The following is a 15848-nucleotide window of genomic DNA, read 5'->3' as shown; positions in this document are numbered from 1 at the left end:
GTCACTTATGGTTTGTCTCCCTCCCAATTCCATCTTGTTTCATTGATTCTTCTTCTACCCACTTAAGCACACATGTTGCATCACCACTTCCTCATATCAGGGAGATCATATGATAGTTGTCTTTCTCTGCTTGGCTTATTTCGCTAAGCATGATACGCTCTAGTTCCATCCATGTTGTCACAAATGGCAAGATTTCATTTCTTTTGATGGCTGCACAGTATTCCATTGTGTATATATACCACATCTTCTTGATCCATTCATCTGTTGATGGACATCTAGGTTCTTTCCATAGTTTGGCTATTGTGGACATCGCTGCTATAAACATTCGGGTGCACGTGATCAGTGTCAGTTTATTTAGGTAACATCCAATGAAGTAACCTCAAACATGGAAAACTAAATATGAAAACTACAGAGTACAAGGACTCATAAAAATCTGAGACCTAGATCTGGACCAACTAGTTTTCCACTGGCTTCCTATTCTATCCTCCAAATTGCCTTCTTTGTATGAAACAACAGTAGAATTTACCTGGAGATTAATGCTCTGTGTGCTTGTATTCTCCTTAGGGCACTTACTGCATATGCTAGCCTGTTAAATTTTTGGCAAATGGACACATATGGTAAGAACTAGAACAATAATGGTCTGTTACAATCTGTTCTAACTCGTAAAAACAAAACCATAATCATATCTTCACTTCAAAAACCACAGATTTGAACTTAAAGATGACATAAATTGAGTAAACTCCTCATGGCATGGAATCAGTGATGCAGTGATGATTCTGTGACTAATAATGGACTGAATCAATCATGCTCACCTTCCTTCTCCTATTCTTTCCATGATATGGTAGGATCCTCCTCAAGTTGCATTTAAAATTTGAGAAAAATAAATGCTACACGATGCTTTTTAAAACAATGCCTATATAAGGGGAAAAAACTACTTAGGAATTTTAATATATATAGTTGATTGTTTCAGGGAAGATGAGATGAGCCTTAGAGTATTAGAACTAGTATCATATGAGATTTTGCACTGCATTTACCAGCTTTAGATCACCAGATGAAGGTCCTCTAGTAGCAAAAGACTAATTGTGACAGAAACACAATAATAAAAGCATACACGCTTTGCAAAGGACATTAAGTATGGATTTGTGTTACAGCTTCACAGTTGTCTAAAAGACTTCCTTGGAACCCACATGTCAGTTCCTTAGATTTTCCATGGCTTCCTTTACATCTTTATTCCTCAATGTGTAGATCATGGGGTTATGGACAGGAGTAAGGACAGTAAAAAACACAGAAATAAATTTATCAGTTGGGAAGCTTTCCAAGGGCCAAATATAAATGAAGATTAATGGACCAAAGAACAGAACCAAAACAGTAATGTGGGCAGACAGGATGGAAAACGCCTTGGACATGCCACCAGAGGCTTGGTGGTGGACAGTAGCAAGGATAATAATGTAAGAAATGAGCAAAAGGAGGAAGCAGATAAGCAAGAGCAGGCCACTATTGGTGAGCACCAGGATCTCTAAAACATATGTGTCTAAGCAGGCAAGCTTGATCACAAGGGGAAGGTCACAAAAGAAATTATCTACCTTATTGGGTGCACAGAAAGGAAGATTGACAGTGAATGCCAGTGGTCCAGGATATCCCCATTAAAATAGTGCACACCCTTAGGCTCATGATGGTCATGTAGTGCAGAGGTTTGCATATAGCAATGTATCTATCATAGGCCATGGCAACAAGAAGCACCATCTCACTACCCCCAAAAACATGCAAGAAAAATATTTGTGACATGCATCCCTGGAAGGTGATGGTCTTGTGTTCATTGAGGAAGTCTGCAATCATTTTGGGAGTGGCAAATGTAGCCTGACATGCAAATAAAGGAGAGATTGCTAAGAAGAAAATACATTGTGGGGGGCAGGGCGCCTGGGTAGCTCAGTGGGTTAAGCCTCTGCCTTCAGGTCAGGTCGAGATCTCAGGGTCCTGGGATCGAGCCCCACATCGGGCTCTCTGCTAGGGAGCCTGCTTCCCTCCTCTCTCTGCCTGCCTCTCTGCATACTTGTGATCTCTGTCTGTCAAATAAATAAATAAAATCTTTTACAAAAAAATACATTGGGGAATGTAAGCGAGAGTCTATAATTACTGTGAGGATTATAAGGATGTTTCCCAACACTGGAGCTCCATAAAACACCGAAAAGATAAAGAAAAGGAAGAGTTGGATGTCCCGAGAACTAGAAAGCCCCAACAAAATGAATTCAGTAACCAATGATTTATTGCTCCATCCATTAACCGACTCTGGGTTGCTGAAATTATCTGAAAGAAACACTGATAATTAAAAAGGATAAGGAAACCAGGAGATTCACAGACCAGTACCCCTGGGGCTAAAAATACATCATGTGATATTAAAAATTTTTTTAAAATTAAAAAAAAAGGATAAGGATAAGCATTTTACCACTTTGCAAATGGAGTAGATGCTTCAGTTCTAATAATTATAAAAATAATATAGTGAGACTATAGGACAATGATTATTCACATTACTATTAGGAATTGTTATGTTCCCTGTGATTATTTACATAGTATATGAATTGTTCTTTACTTTTGCACTTAATGAACTGGCATGAGGGGGAGAGAGAGAGGAAGAAGGAGGGAGGATAAAACAGAGCTAGTTATCTAACACATAAGTCAAGATGGAAGGAAGGAGGAAGTTGAGTATTTGCCTTTGTGTTATAAAGTGTTTTTGTAGACGTGTGCAAGATCCCCGTAATACCTTTAAAGACACAAACATTTTACTTACGCATTCAGATTATAAATTGCAGAAAATGAGCCTGGTGCCCTTTACAGAATCTTGAAGGGAGAGAAAAGTTAAACCAAGTACAAAGAGGTAGAAATCAGCCCAGTTACTTTAGTAAATAACAGAGAAAGGAGTGTGATGTGGCCATGTATTTGAGATATCTGCAGTTATAAGAGAGAAAAAAGTTAATTTGTAACAAGTCAAATTAGTGTGAGCAACAGATTGCATTCACTATTCTATATTAAAACAATTAAATTTTATAGCAATGAGCTTTGTGATTTAGCAGTGAAAAATTATCTTCCCAGAACCTCAGAAGCATATATTCTTCTAAATCAAAAATTATTAATTTTTGAAAATGGGAAATGGATGCAAACAAGTATCACAGAAGGAGAACAACAAATGGCCAATAGACATTTGAAACAATGATCAACCTCACTGGTAACCAAAGAATAAAATTTCAGTGAAAAAAATTATCCATCAACAGAAGAATCGATAAAGATGATACACACACAGACACACACACACACCCCACACACACAATGGACTATTACTCAGCCACAAATAGGATGAGATCTTGCCATTTGTGACAATATGCATGGGCATAAGAGGGAATTAGGCTATGTGAAATAAATCATACTGAGAAAAACAAAACAAATGGATAAACAGGCAAACCAATAGTCTTTTCATATCACAGCTGTACTATTTACTTGTTTCAATGTGATTTTTCTTTTAGAATAATTTAATTCGGTACTAAAAATAGTCTGATTAGCTACCTGCTCATCAAATATGAGACTGAAAGCAATTTTAATTAGCATGTTTGCTGATTATATTTGTACTATTTATGTTTGCTGCTGATTTTATAACCTCTTCTTTCTCTAATGATGTTACTATCACAATAACAAAAGTATTTTTCCAAAGCCTACCTAATAGAGTAATTGATGTAATTAATTCATTCAACAAATTCTATAGGTTGCCTTCTCTGTACCGTGAGCTTTTATAGACTCTGGAGACAAAGAAATGGAAAAAAAGAAAAGAAAAGAAAAAGTGTTCAACCTTCATGTAGCTGGTGTTCTAAAGGAAACTGAAAGGATGAGAGAAGCTATTAAAAATAAATAACATATACATTTATGTCAGTTAGTGACAAGTACTAGGGAAAAAATTAAGCAGAACAAAGATATATGGACTAACCAGGTGGTCAGAAAAAGCTTCACTAGGTGGGTTATATTTTCTCAAAGATTGTGGGAAACTGAGAGCAAGCCTTGATACTAAGAGCAGGATAGCTAGCATGTGCAAGAACTTATTTAGATGAAATAAGCATTCTCTTGGGAAATGTCAGTATAATTTTGTCAGTTTTATTAGAAATTAAATGAATGGGACATTGGCTTTTAACCTTATTATGGAATTGACAAATGCATAATTATCTTTTCTGAACAATATTCTACCTCATAGGCTTAAATACATCTACAGTTTTCAGGAACTATAAATTCAGTCTTACAATAAGGACATGCATTTTAAACTAACCTTTTTATTTTCTAGAATAAAATGTGGATATTACAAAAATTGCTTTACAAATTTATATCTTCATATATATGTAATCTATAAGCAGATTTGAAAGGCAATTTTATATAGTCTTGTATTAATATGCTAATTTTATCATTCAAAATAAAATTGAAATGATCTGTGATTTCCAGGACAAATCCTTTGAAATGAAACTCATACCCAGATATCTAGCTGGGAAGACCTCCCTGTGTAACACTTAGCGACAACAAGATGAGATTATTTATTTACTTATTTATGGTATGACTTTCAAATATTGAGTCTATTTAAAATATAAATATAAAAAATAATATAAAACTTGTTAATTACTGTTTTAATAATACACCCATAGACCTTATGCCTGTTGGAACTTTTCTGTATTATTTCTCTGTGTATAAACACCTGACAAGAGTTTGCCAAGTGAGAAATGTATTAAAATAAAGGGATGCCTGGGTGGCTCCGTTGGTTAAGTGGCTGCTTCTTTTTTTTTTAAGATTTTATTTATTTATTTATTTATTTTTGATTTTTTGATTTTTTATAAACATATATTTTTATCCCCAGGGGTACAGGTCTATGAATCGCCAGGTTTACACACTTCACAGCACTCACCAAAGCACAGAACAAAATACTAGCTAATAGGATTCAACAGTACATTAAAAAGATTATTCACCATGACCAAGTGGGATTTATTCCAGGGCTGCAAGGTTGGTTCAACATCCGCAAATCAGTCAATGTGATACAACATATCAATAAAAGAAAGAACAAGAACCATATGATACTCTCAATAGATGCTGAAAAAGCATTTGACTAAGTGGTTGCTTTTGGCTCAGGTCATGATCCCAGGGTCCTGGGATCAAGATTGGCATCATGTTCTCTGCTTGGCGGGGAACCTCCTTCTCTCTCTGCCTCTGCCTGTCACTCTGCCTGCTTGTGCTCTCTCTCTCTCTCTATCTCTTTCTCTCCCTACCAATAAATAAATAAAATCTTTAAAAATGTATTAAAACAAAGTTTTCTGATCTTAAGCTTTCTGATCTTAAGATCTTAAGTTTTCTGATCTGTTTATGTCTCATTAGTTGTATTGAATTGACTTGGTTTAGTTCTAGATTTATAGGCAGAATTTCTCTAAAATCATCCTAAAAGGATTTTTTCCATATTAAGAGATAATCATATTTTTATTCACAGTTATGATATCAGCCAGTCTTCATAGGAATACAGAGTGTGAAAATTTCTACAGTAAAATATTAATAGCACTTGTTTGAGATCAGAAAATCTGGACTTAGTTCCAGATTAGTGTTTGCTCATTAATTCTCACTTATTGAGCACCTGCTATGATACATGTCAAGCATTCTATCGGCCTGCAGATATAATAATGATCACAACAGAGAGGATTCATGCCTTTGTGCAGTTCACCACAACTCTTTGAACTTTGTTGCAGCATACATTTGAAAGACATATATATATATACTATAAAGTGATAACTTTTAGTTGAGTGAGCATACTATTGTATTAAAAATCAGATAATAAAGTTTTACCTCTACTTGGTAAAGCCAATCTAAACAGAAAAATACCTGCTTCTGAGCAGATTAATAATCTAGGAGATTTTAAAAGACCAAAGAATAATGAGGCATATATCATCATGTGAGATATGAAAGAGCTGATGAAAGACACAGAGGAGAAAGAAGATAACTTCACAATAAATATAACCATATTTATATAAGGAAATTGTCTTCTTGTCTCCGTATATAAGTAATTAAATTGGATAAACACTTTTGGATATGTCGGACTTGATTTAGTTGCCTTACCTTATTACATGACTAATAATTCCATAAATATATACCATATAAGAGAGTGCAAAAGAATAGAAGCTGGAAAATGTTCTCTCTCTCAGATCTCTCTCTCTCTCTCTCTCTCTCTATATATATATATATATATATATATGGCATTCTGTACTTGTAAAATGCTGGGAAGAAAGAGCATCTATTAATCATAACAACCAGAATTTTCTTAGTCAACTTCATACAAAGCACCATGCTAAACACTTCATCCATTATCTCATTTCTTCTTACAACAGTGCTCCAAAGGAAGTACTATTATTACCCTACACAGTAGAAACAGCTAAATCCTAGCAGTAAAGTTAGTGTCACAGGGCATAGCCAGACAGCAGGGGTTTGTGTATTCAAAACACACCTGTATGTCACTTAATTAGAGGCCTGATCACTGAGAATCTATCAGATGAAGTCTACCTGGTCGTTACAATGACAGTTTTGTGTCCCATTCTATTCTCTATCCTCATCTCTATTCTTTCAGATTTATGTATCAGTATGCTCACCTTACCTGGGCGTCTCAATCCATCACCTGTGTTAGTAGTAAAAATAATCAGATGGTTCGATACTGTGTTTGATTTAGAATCTCATAAACAGACTCCAAATTCTTATGCTCAAGAGCCCATGTTGTCTTAATTCTAGTGATCACTTTAACCCAGAATCCCTTTAACTTTCTGAATGATGTCATGTGAACTTAATTTTTTACCTGATGTGATTAACTTCCACACACCAATTATGAGAGAAATTCTAGGGGAGTAATAACAGGTTGAAGAAGGGAAACCTCCAAACATTTTCATAAAGACTGAGTCACAAAACCCCAAAAAACAAATGTTTAAGTATCATACCACACACGCATACATCTTGGATAACCACTACCATGAATTGCAATAGCTAATTAAAGAACTTCCTTTGTGAAGTGAAATCATCTTGCAGTGGGAGTTATTAACACAATTTCAGTTGCTTTTCCCAAAAACAAGATGGAACGGATTTTTTAAATGTTGCCCATAATTACACATGAGGCATATATCACAAGGGGGACATTTAGTGACCCAGAAGCTTGCAGCAGCTACATTCACTCTCATTTAATAATCTTTCTCCCTCCATGTGGCTTCCTTTTTCTATACATTTTTTTTTTTCCGGGAAAGAGGGGGTGGGTGTGGGGCAGAGGGAGAAGGAGAGGGAAAGAGAGAATCAAGAGCAGATTCCATGCCAGCATGGAGCCCCCAACATAGCTTGACAGTCATGACCTGAATGAAACCAGGAGTTGGACACTTAACCAACTGAGCCACCTAGGATCCCCTTTCCATGTGGCTTTCCACTGTTTAGAGTGACTGTGCCCATAAGTACTAGGTCACAAGTTCCGGAAAATGTAAATCTGGCAATGGGCCTAAGAGAATTGGAATTTTGTTTTCTCTAATCCTTCACTTCTTTCTTTTCACAGAAATATTTATGATAAAGTTTTTTTAAACTCCATGCTATACAGTATGCCACCAAAACCCCAAAATTTTTCAGTTGTCATTGATCAGTATCTAACCATACAATAGAATCAGAAAGAAAGCTTAGTTGGACATAAGTGGGTAGAACTGTACACCTGTCTTCCTTTTGGACACTGTGGAAAGATACCTAAGAGCAGTTAGAAGGGCTGAAAAGGTCTACAGAGAAGAGCAGGTGACAGAAAGAAAATAGTTAATGTTGAGAAACAGAATAAATGCCCAGAAAATATGGTGAGTCTGAAGAGCCTTGACTTCTCTGAGTTCTTGAATAGTAGACTAAATTCCTTCTTTAGCTCCTTCCTTTTCCTTATTCCCTTTCTAAACCCTGCTTTACCTTACCCCCAAATATTCCCAATTTATCAAATTATTTCCATCTTAACTCCCTGTCTAAATCTTTATTTTCTTTTCCCATTAAGTGTCTCAAAGGGCTTCTAATAGTCTCTGCCTTGTACCATTGATATTTTCCATTCATTCCTCTAGAGTGATCTTTAAAAATAAGATCATAATTGGTCATACAACTTTAAAATGGTGAAGGCATTCCATTGCTCTAGAAATAAAATCAGTGCCCTTGCCGAGTGTGTGTCATTTTACATTTCACATGTTAACCTCAACCTCATGTTTTCTCACTCTGCTCAGTCACTAAACCTATTCTTTTATTTCCTGGAATACTCCTTTTCATATCAGTGAGTTTTGTTTTCTCTTTTTTCTATCTAAATATTTTTTTCTCTGGCTTTCATGTTCTATATCCTCATTTTTAAAAAAAATGTGTATTTATTAGAGAACGTGAGCAAGAGAGCACAAGCGGGGGGGCAACAGAGGGAGAGGGGGAAGCAGGCTCCCCACTGAGCAGGGAGCCTGATATGAGACTCAGTTTCAGGACCCTGAGATCATGATCTGAGTTGAACGCAGACACTTAGCCAACTGAGCCATCCAGGTACCGCTGTGTCCTCATTTTTAAAGTATCAGATGAAATATCATTCTACAGAGCCGATTTATCTGCATACCCTTCTCTCTCTATATACTCCTCCTAATTTTGAATTTTTTTCATCTTGCAACATTATTTGCTACCCTCATAACACTCATTACAGTTTTAATTTTCAATTACATTTGTTTGTGTACATGTTGTTATTTATTTGTCCTCTCGACCCCAAGATTATAGGCTCCATGTGTGCAAGAGCCGAATCTCTCAGACCACTGTTAAACTTGGCACATAACTTAGCAAATGGTAAATGCCCAAATAATTGTATTGATTCAGTGAATAGCTGAATAGGTAATTGCCCATGAGATGGTTACTTTTTATTTTTAAGAACTGCTATAAAGCTTTGTTGTTTTGAGAATATCACATAAATGGGATCATAGGTGTTTCCTCTATATGCTGTTTTTTTTTTTTTTTTACCAACATAATTCCTTTGAGATTCATTCCTAAGTCAATAGTTGCTTCCTTTTTATTCTGAGTACTATTCTAAACCAATTCTGGACTTGGCCATGTGTCTTGTTCTGTCCAGGAGGCTGCATTGCATCTCACAAATGAGAGGCCATGTAGAGAAAACTGAGGTGCCTTTGGCTGATAGTTAGCTCCTACTGCCAACTTGCCAACCACCAAATGTGTGAATGAGGTCATTGTTGATCTTCCAATTTCCAGACTTACCAGACAACATAGCAGAGATTATATATGCTGACCCACACCAGAGAAAGAACCCACTGGGTTTGTGAGCTAATATAAAATGCTTGCTGTTTCTTTTGTTTATTTTTAAAATGCTGGTTATTTTCAATCAATAAATTTTGGAATGGTTTGATACCATTTTCTTCTACTTCTTCTTGCCACATCTCTAAAATTCTAACAGTAGTTATATCCTTGACTACTCAATATCCTATTGTCCCCTTTATGGCTCCAGCTCTTACTAGTTTCATCCCCCTCTTTTGTGCTTCAGGCTAAGGGTGGCAAAAGTTCCTACTGCTAGTTCCTGAATTCCTCATTGAATTCTGCCAGGACTTCTCTATATTGTATGTTATATTAAAAATATCTGCCAAGTGTTCTTTCTATTTACTTTTGTGACCTTAATTTGTATACTTCTTGACGTATTCTAAAATTATCTCAGATTTCTTCATTCCATTAAAACTATTCCCATTTATCTTTTATTTTAGCTGCCTGCTCAAAACTTAAAATAACTTGCAGAAAAGTGGCCTGCCAAGGTACTTCACTAAATAAAAGGCCTTTGGTAATTATATCATCCCAATGTGAGAAGAAGATGCTGGAAATAGTTATGATATTAAATAGGATGTTTTCTCTGTATTGCATATCTGATTACATACTGAGTATATCCACTTCAAGTCCATTATGTACAATACTTAATCGTCATCTTCCCCATATTTTATACATAATGAATATTTTAAAAATTAGTGAATAAACTCCTCTTGAAGTGTATATCATCCTGCTAGTTCCCTAAGCAAGAAATCTGAGAGTCAATGTTGATTCTCACTTACCTTCAAATGCCGCCAATCGATAGGCTTATCTTTAAATACCTCTGAATCTGTTCAGTTATATCTGTCCAACCCTCATCTCCCATTGCAGGGAATCCATTTTCTCTCTTAAAAAGCAGCATCCTTTACGAGTTTCATTGATATTTCCAAAGATAATTTATAGATAGATAGAGATAATTTATAAAAAACATAAATATATAACATCTCCTACATTTATATCATTAAACACAAATGGTAACACTCTTTGTACATGACTCTACATGCTGATTTTTCTGATAAATAATACTCTGTGGAGATATTTCCTATTTGTACATATATAATGCTGTAGTACTTTCTTTGTCTGAAAAAAATATTGCCATTTGCAACAACATGGATGGATGTAGAGGGTATTGTGCTAAGTGCAATAAAAGAAAGACTAATACTATATGATTTCACTTACATGTGGAGTCTAAAAAAGTAAATGATTAAACAAAAAGCAGAAACATATTAATGAATACAAAGAACAAACTGATGGTTGCCAGAGGCGGATGAGGTGAGGCGATGTGCATAATGAGTGAAGGGGTGTAGGAGGTACAGGATTCTGGTTATGGAATGAGTAAGTCATGGGGATAAAAGGTACAGCATCTGTAGTATAGTAAATAGTATTGTAATAGCACTGTATGGTTATAGGGGGTAGCTACACTACTAGTGAGCATACCATAACAGAGTTGTTGACCATGTTGTACATGAAGCTAATGTAATATTTTGTGCCAGTTATATCTCAATTAAAAAAATACTTATTATCTTTTATGGTTTCTGTGTGCTAAGAATTCAGTAATGGTTTGACTGGGCAGTTCCAGCTTATGGTGTCTCAGTCTCATAAAGCTACAATGAAAGGCTTGGCTGGGACTCAATGATACACTTCTCTGGCTGGGAGTTGGTGCTGAAGCTTGGAAAGAGGCCTCCATACCTCTCCATAGACTTACTTGAGTGTCCCCATGATATAGTAAGTGACTTCCTCCAGAGTAAGCATTGTAAAGAGAACAAAATTTTCTGTGATCAGATCTCAGAAATACCTCCTTGTGGTTAGTTTTACCATATTCTGTGGGACACAGAAGTCGGCTCTAACTTAGTATGGAAGGGACAAAAGAAAACATGAAAGCCAGGATATTCAGATCATTGGAGATTGGTTATCACAATTGCAGTATTTAATTTTGGCAGGAATGGGAGGCAATGGGTGCCTTCATATGCTACTGCTGGGTGTATAAATTGGTGTACTTCATTGAAGGGGTGATTTGATAGTGGCTAATAAGATTTAAAATGCACATATCTTTGCATATATTCTATGTCCACTGTAGCAGTGTTTGCAATGACAAAAAGAAAAGGAAAAAATAAATGTCTGTAAATAAGGGAGTAGATCAATAAATTATAGAATACTTTGGAGGATTTAAAAAGATGTGTGCAGATCTAACCCCCTCCCCCCAGCAACCCTCAGTTTGTTTTGTGAGATTAAGAGTCACTTATGGTTTACTTGAATTTTTAACAAAATGTCTTTAACAATTTAAATATTTAAACTTGGTAACAGACTGACAACTTAAGATACCTCTTCTAGTAAAGAATATAGTGTTTAGACTTTATGATATCTATTTTAGCTTTCAGAGCCCCTTTCTGGTTTATAGATTTCTAATTGCTACTACAATTTTGTTGATCTCAGATCAAGTCTTTAGGAATAATTAAGGGAAGAGGGCAAGGTCTCAACTTCAAGCCTTTTACTTATGTTGTTATAATGCATAGGAAGTGGCTGTTAGGTATACAGATATTAAAATATTGCCTCCCACTTAGCCTCAGTTTTATCATCTATAAAGTATAGATAAAATATAACACTGCCTACCATATAATACTACTGTGATCAAATGTGACACTGACAGTTGTTGGCACTTACTAGACATGCAAAAAGTAGCCACTGTTAGTTTAGATCCATTCTACATTTCTTATCAAAACTAAAGCATTGTTTTGGTCAATATGAAGGATGTGACTGAATATATGCTAAGGAGAATGAAACCAATCATGGTGGGTGTTGGTTGACTCTTATTCTTCCCCCAGGAGTATTTAAGGGAGGAATACCACCTGGATCAGAGCTATATTAGCTTATGAGAGTGTATTTTTCTTGGACTATACAATCAAAACACAAAACACAATCTATTGCATTACAAGGGGAAAAAGTCTTTAAACAATTATTACATAAATATTTAAGCATCCATATCTAGATATCTGTTATTAAATTGTTTGGAGGTCATTTATATTCTCTGGGCTTAAATTTCCTTAGTGAAAAAATAAAGAGTCTGGGTTAAATTATCTCTAACAACACTTCCTATGCCAAAAGTCCATGATGAAGTGCTCTCTAGCCCTCCTTTAATCTGGGCCACTCCTTCCTTTTCCTTATAACTAGAATACAGCATAAGATGGTCTCTAGTTATTTTTAATAGCTGTGCAGCATTCTATTTTATTGATGTACCAATAATATATTTTAGAAGTCTACATTGATTGAAATTTAGATTTTTATATTTTGATTTTTAAAATATTTTGTTCTTGGGGCACCTGGGTGGCTCAGCGGGTTAAGCCTCTGCCTTTGGCTCAGGTCGTGATCCCAGGGTTCTGGGCGCCAGCCCTACATCAGGCTCTCTGCTCATTGGGGAGCCTGCTTCCCCCTGTCCCTCTCTCTCTGCCTGACTCTCTGCCTGCTTGTGATCTCTCTCTTTCAAATAAATAAATAAAATCTAAAAAAAAATAAAAAATAAAATCTTTTGTTCTTAAAATCAGTGCTTGCAATACATACTAAGTCCATATTTGCTTTTACATGTGTGTGTGTATATCTGTAAGATAAAATGCTAGAAGTATAATTCCAATTCAGTTATAAATTTTAATAGATATTTATATTTTCCTTCATATATTTTACCAATTTAGAAATTTAATAACAATATTTGAGGTTTCTTTCTTTTTGGGAGGGTTTGAGATTTTATCGGTCTTGTCAACATGTTATACTATCAGACTCTTGGATCTTTGCCAATCACATAGGTAAACAAAAGAATTTTGCTATACTTACAGTTGTATTTTTTCATAAAATAGTTTTACTGTTTATTTGTTTATTAATATGTCCAAGAATCACTTTCATTACATTAGTAATTAATTCCCTATTCATATACTTTGCTAATTTTTCTCCTGCCTTATCGGCACTTATTTACTGACTTCAAAGAGTTCTTTTCAAATTAAAGATATAACCACTACAAATAATCCTGCTTTTCACATAGTTTTATTTTTAATTTTATCATAGGCTTTTAAAACAACAACAACAAAACAAAGCCTCTGTGGAAAATTATGTTGTCAGATTTATCAATCTTTTTTTTTTTAACTTTATGACTTTAGGGTTTTTTGGTCAAACTTGATGTGATAGGTTATGCCTGATCATTCAAAACCCAAGTAGATCTAATAGTGAAGATTCTGAAAGTGGAAGAATGTGTCTCTGGCAGTACAAAGAATTGAGCAAGTCAAATAGTCACTCATTAAATTCTAATGTCCCTCCTCCTGCTGCTGCTGTTCTTATTCCCCCTCTTCTCCATTTTCCCCTTGTCCCATAACCTTTCTTCCCTGGTTGAAGATCAGAGCAGAAAAATGACTTGAATTTTTAAGAGTGCTATCAGTACCCTCCATTTTCACCAGCAAGGTAGAGTTAAAAAGAAAAAAAAAATGGTATCAAGAACGTCATGACTGCATTAAATTTTATTGTGTATTTTTAAAGTTTTTGACACTGTGTAAAAATATATAAAAAGTAGTGAAGTATAAAAGATAATTATCATATTTGACATTGAATGAATGAACCAAAAAGTCTGAATTTCTAAGAAACCTAAAGTTTATAAGCATTATCATGGTCTAAAAAGACTGTGTGTCTATCTCTGAAACTCTGCACGAGGATTTCGCATGCAGAGTTAAATTCTATGCATATAGCCACTAACTTATGTATTACAAGTGAAATACTGAATCCAGAATGAAGACAATTACAAACTTTCTTTTTTATGTTAAGCAATTATTTTCTTCAGTGTTAGAATACATTTAGTCTTCCTTTTACAAGGCCTTTTTCATGATGTAAATCACAGGGAGAAGTACATAAAAATTGGCTAACGAATGAAATACTAATAATAGAATTTTAAATATTTATTATTATACACAAATTTTAATATCCCTCTTCTGGTTTACAAAAAATATGAAAGGATAGATTTCAGATTTGGTCATCAAATAATTTTGGTCACTTTGTGTATCAGCATACTTTAGGTACACATGGAACTTTTAAACTTTTTCTGTGAATAATGAAAAATTCATTATAACCAATTATTTCTACTTAAAATAAGTAAACTTGAAAAAAAGATACATAGACATTTCTCAACTTATGATGGTTTGACTTACAACTTTTTTGACTTTTTGATGATGTGAAAGTGATAAGCATTCAGTAGAAACTGTACTTTGAATTTTGAATTTTGATCATGTCCTGGGCTAATGATACGTGGTATGATACTGTTGCATGATGCTGGGCACCCACAGTTCCCAGTCAGCCAAATAATATGAGGATAAACAACCAATATACTTACTACCATTTGGTATCCCTAAAAGCATTCTATTGTTCACTTTCAGTAGATTATTCAATAAATTACTTGAGATTTGAATACTTTATTATGAAATGGGCTTTGTGTTAGATGATTTTGCCCAGTTGTAGGCTAATCCTAAAATATGCTTTCTGTTAGATGGTTTTTCACAGTTGTAGACTAATGTAAGTGTTCTAAGCATATTTAAGGGAGTCTAGGCTAAGCTATGATGTTCAATAGGTTAGATGTATTAAATGCCTTTTCAGCTTACAGTGGGTTTGTCAGGAAGCAACTCCATTGTACTTCAAGGAAGGCTTGCAGATGCTGCTGATAACAGTAAATATATAGAAAATGCTTTATAATGAGTATAAATGCATATTAAACCATCTAGAAGAAAAACAGAAAAATTGAGATAAGAAAGATGATACATAACCAAATACACTTGATCCTTGAACAATGAAGGTGTTAGAGACACCAACTCCCCACAAAGTAGAAAATCCAAGTATAAATTTCAGCTGTCCCCAAATTTAACTAATAGCCTACTGTTGACTGGAAGCCTTATTGAGAACATGAACAATCAATTAGCACATATTTTTTATGTTATATAGATTGTATACTATATTCTTACAATAAAGTAAGGTCAAGAAAAATATTAAGAAAATCATTAGGAAGAGAAAAATACACTTACAGTATTATACTGTATTTATTTAAAAAAAAATCCACATATAAGTGGACCCATACAGTTCAAACCCATGTTGTTCAGGCATCAACTGTATATATAACCAAATTATAAATTACCAAAATATTCAATACAGAAAGAAAAGATAAGCTAACAAATATACATTAATGAGGTAAAATCTATGTTGCAAGACACATTTCTTTTTACTATGTCAATATATGGAAAGTATAATTAAGTTGAACATATCAAAAGCTCAGTTTGCTTATACATTTTGAGTGCAAGGTATAAAAATGCCATGTGTTCAGTTGAAGAGAATCTCAAGTTTAGTAACATGAGTAGCATTTTATGTAGATTAGAATATCATTAGCAAAACTAATTGGAATGGTGTTGTGATCCAGTAGAAGCTCTTTATTCCCATTCAGGATTACCTCATGGAGATCT

General features: G+C 34.6%; 1 pseudogene; it reads right to left on the bottom strand.

Annotated features, from left to right (window-relative positions):
- Positions 1-1190: 1190 nt before the first annotated feature.
- On the bottom strand, positions 1191-1900 carry LOC123388200 (annotated as a pseudogene).
- Positions 1901-15848: the final 13948 nt, after the last annotated feature.

The sequence above is a fragment of the Mustela putorius genome, unplaced genomic scaffold, assembly GCF_011764305.1.
Source record: "Mustela putorius furo isolate JIRA1106 unplaced genomic scaffold, ASM1176430v1.1 tig00003896_pilon_pilon_pilon, whole genome shotgun sequence".
Classification (NCBI taxonomy): Eukaryota; Metazoa; Chordata; class Mammalia; order Carnivora; family Mustelidae; genus Mustela; species Mustela putorius.
The sequence above is the reverse complement of the archived record's forward strand: the minus strand, read 5'-3'. Positions and strand labels throughout refer to the sequence as shown.